Source organism: Bos taurus, chromosome 16, assembly GCF_002263795.3.
Source record: "Bos taurus isolate L1 Dominette 01449 registration number 42190680 breed Hereford chromosome 16, ARS-UCD2.0, whole genome shotgun sequence".
In the NCBI taxonomy this organism is placed as follows: domain Eukaryota; kingdom Metazoa; phylum Chordata; class Mammalia; order Artiodactyla; family Bovidae; genus Bos; species Bos taurus.
The window spans coordinates 67287192-67291572 of record NC_037343.1 but is presented as its reverse complement, the minus strand read 5'-3'; the positions used below and the strand labels follow the sequence as shown (position 1 = coordinate 67291572).

At 36.9% G+C, this 4381-nt stretch overlaps 1 pseudogene; it reads left to right on the top strand.

Moving 5' to 3' along the window:
• Positions 1–3559: 3559 nt before the first annotated feature.
• LOC100138126 (V-type proton ATPase subunit e 1-like) lies at positions 3560–3795 on the top strand (annotated as a pseudogene).
• The last annotated feature ends 586 nt before the right edge of the window (positions 3796–4381 follow it).

Below are 4381 nucleotides of genomic sequence, written 5' to 3'. Positions count from 1 at the left end.
CTACAGTCCATGGGGTCACAAAGAGCCGGACACGACTAAGCAACTGAACTGAATTATGATTTCTTTCCTTCTACTATCTTCAGGTTTTTTGTGTTCTTCCTGTAATTTCTTTAGGTGTAAGGTTAGATTGCTAGCGATTTTTTCTGGTTTTCTGAGGCAAGCTTTCATTGCTATAAACTTCCCTCTGAGAAGTGCTTTGCTGCAACCCATAGGTTTTGGATCATTCTCTTGCATCTGGTGTCTACCCAGACGGGTAAGGCTGGGTGGGTAAGGCTGGTTCAGGACCTACAGCAGACTTCCTGGAGGGAAAGACAGGGACCCCTGCATGTGGAACTGGAGACAGAACAACCTGGATTCCCATTCTTCTCTTCCATGAACCAACTTTAAAAGTTATTTCACCTCTTTTTTAATATAACTGTGGATTAATTTATTTTATTAATTTTTTTAATGTTCAAATTTTTATATGACTTAAAATGTTACCTTCCACTTTTAGTTATTATAGAATATTGACTATATTCCCCATGGTTTTCTAAATTTAGTTTTTATTTTATATTAGAATGTAATTGAGCTACAATTTTTGTTTCAGGTGTACAGCAAAGTGATTCAGTTACACATATGCTTAATTGCCTCAGTTGCATCTGACTCTTCATTCCCCTGTAGACTGTAGCCCACCAGGCTCCTCTGTCAATGGATTCTCCAGGCAAGAATACTGGGGTCGGTTGCCATGCCCTCCTCCAGGGGATCTTCCCAGCCCAGGGATCAAACCTGAGTCTCCTGCATTGCAGGCAGATTCTTTCCCACTGAGTCAACGGGGAAGCCCCCAGTTACACATACACATATACCCATTCTTTTTCAGATTCTTTTCTCATATAGATTATTAAAGAATATTTAGTAGAGTTACCTGTGCTATACAGTAGGTCCTTGTGGATTATCTGTTTTATATATAGTAGTGGGTATATCTTAATCCTAGACTCCTAATTTATCCCTCCTCCCCAAGCCTTTCCCCTTTGGAAACCATAAATTTGTTTTTAAAGTCCATGAGTCTGTTTCTGTTTTGTAAAATAAGTTAATTTGCATCATTTTTTAGATTCCACATGTAAGTGATATCATATGTTATTTGTCTTTCTCTTTTATTTCACTTAGTATGGTAATCTCTAGGTTCGTTCATGTTGCTGCAAATAGCCTTTTTTCATTCTTTTTTTGGCTGAGTAATATTCCATTGTGTATATTACACTATGTTTTCTTTATTCTTCTGTTGATGGACTTTGAGGTTGTTTCCATGTCTTGGCTATAGTAGATAGTGCTGCTATGCACATTGGAGTGCATGTATCTTTTTGAATTATGGTTTTCTTTGGATATATAACCAGGAATGGATCACACGGTAGCTCTGTTTTTAGTTTTTTAAGGGACTTCCATAATGGGTGTACCAGTTTACCTTCCCATAAACAGCATAGGAGGGTTCCTTTTCCTCCACACCCTCTCTAGCATTTATTACTTATAGACTTTTTAATAATGGCCATTCTGAGTGATGTGAGGTGATACCTCACTGTAGTTTTGACTTGCATTTCTCTAAGAATGAGTGATGTTAAACATCTTTTCATGTGTCTTATGGCCATCGGTATGTCTTCTTTGGAGAAAAGTCTATTTAGATATTCTGCCCATTTCTTGATTGGATTATTTATTTTTGTGATAATGAGCTGTTTGTATATTTTAAAGATTAATCCCTTGTTGATTACATCATTCACAAATATTTCCTCCCATTCTTTGGGTTGTCTTTTTGTTTACGGTTTCCTTTGCTATGCAAAAGCATTTGACTTTTTTTTTTAATAAGCAGCCTTTACTATGAGTTTTTTTTCTTTTTTTCTTTATTTTTAATTGAAGGATAATTGCTTTACAGTATTGTTTTGATTTCTAGCTTTTAACTTTAATTAGATCCTACTTGTTCATTTTGGTTTTTATTGCCACTACTCTAGGAGGTGGGTTCAAAAAGATACTGTTGCGATTTATGTCAAAGTGTGTTCTGCCTATGTTTTTCTCCTAAGAGTTTCATGTATCTGGTCTTCTGTTGAGGTCTTTAATCCAATTTGAGTTTTTGTGTAAGGTGTTAGAGGATGTTCTAATTTTATTTTTTACATGCAGTTTTCCCAACACCATTTATTGAATAGACTGTCTTTATTATATATTCTTGCATCCTTTGTTGTAGATTAATTGACCCTAGGTGCATGGCTTATTTCTGGGCTTTTTATCCTGTTCCATTGGTCTATATTTCTGTTTTTTTTGTGCCAGTATCATACTGTCTTGATTAAAGAGAAGAGATTAAGGAGAAGGAAATGGCAACCCATTCCAGTATTCTGGCCAGGAGAATCCCATGAACAGACGAGCTACAGTTCATGGGTCACAAAGAGTCAGACAAGAGTGAGCACGCAGCACGTGCATGGTATAATCTGAAGTCAGAGAGCCTGATTTCTTCAGCTCCATTTTTCTTTCTCCGGATTGCTTTGGCTAGTCAGCATCTTTTGTGTTTCTATACAGATTTAAAGCTTTTTTGCTTTAGTTCTGTGAAAAGTGCCATTGTTAATTTCATAGGGATTGTACTGAATTTGTCTTGGGTAGTATAGTCATCTTAACAATATTGAATCTTCCAATCCAATAACATGGTATATCTTTCCATCTGTTTGTGTCATCTTTGATTTCTTTCATCAGTATCTTATAGTTTTCAGAGCACAGGTCCTTTGTCTCCTTAGGTAGGTTTTATTCTTAGGTTCTTTATTCTTTTTGGTGTGATGACACATGAGCTTGTTTCCTTAATTTTTCTTTCTGATCTTTCACCGCTTGTATATATATGCAAGAGATTTCTGTGTTTTAATTTTGTATCCTACAACTTTACAATTAATGGATGAATTCTAGTAGTTTCCTGGGAGTGTCTTTACTTTCTATTTACAGTTATTCCAGAGTAGTGGCTGTATTCCCCATGTTATACCATTCATCCTTGAGCTTACCTTACACTCACTAGTTTGTGCCTGTCACTCCCACCCTTCTGTTCTCCATCACGTGTTTGTCCTCTATGAGTCTGCTTCTTGTTTGTTTTATTCACTCGTCTGTTGTATTTTTTAGAGTTCATATGTAAATGGTATCATTTGGTATTTCTCTGTATGACTTATTTCACTTAGCATAACGCCTTCCAAGTCCATCCATGTCATTGCAAAGGGCAAAATTTAGTTTTTTTTTTTTTTTTTATGGCTGAGTGATATCCTATTGCATGCATGTAGATATATATATATATATGTATGCTTATATGTAGACATATACATATATGTATATGTAGGTACAACTTCTTTATCCATTCATCTGTTAATTGACACTTAAGTTGCTGTTAGTTCACCTCTTTGAGCTTCCATTTCTTTACAAGTAAATAAAGATAATGATATTTTTAAAAAGGAAAATAACTTTGCTATACGAAAGCTATGAGAGAGACACATAACTTGGTGCTGGCATAGACCAGATACTTAATAAATATGAGTTTCATTTCCTCTCTCACAAGCACAAAGTGTGAGCACCCATGGCCTATACTGGCCTCACCGTGCCTCTTACTGAGATGAGCGTCTTCTGGGGCTTCATCGGTTTCCTGGTGCCCTGGGTCATCCCTAAGGATCCCAACCAAGGAGTTATCATCACTATGTTGGTGACCTGTTCCGTTTGTTCGTCTTCTGGCTGATTGCACTTCTGGCACACATCAGTCCTCTCTTTAGAACACACTTGAAAAGTGAAACTGTCTGGTACCTCGAGTATCATTGACCTCGAGGAAGAAGGCTTGCTTGCCAGTGCTCAGTCTTTGAGGTCACAAAGAGAACTCTAGATGAAAAACCACTTCCATACCCAGATCACCTTCCTTGATTCGCCCCCTTTGGCCATCAGCTGCCTTAAATGTTCACACCACATTTGAACATCTTATTCTACAGTGCAGTCATTTTTTCCTGTCACCATTTTCACACTTTGATGAGTGATGTGCCCACTTAATCTAAACTGTGCTGCCTCAGTGAAATGACCAGGTACTCTTCTGAGATCACAAGTGCTGTTCTTCTGAGAGATAACGTTACTCTCTCCTTGGAACCACTGATTTTGAAGATGGTTCCTACCTGCTCACAACATGAGAATCAGTGGTGTTTAAAAATGTTACATGACAGTAAGACTCCAGGGGGGCATCAGTAGGAAAACTTGTTCAGAGGGAAAATTTGTCCCACCAGAATTATACCAAAGTATATTATCAGGATGAATTTCTTATTTCTACTGCCTTTTGGAATAAATTATTTTTCTGCTTTCAAAAAAAAAAAAAAACCCACAAAGTGTGGTTTAAATAAATGTAAATATGACTTTGTCCCAT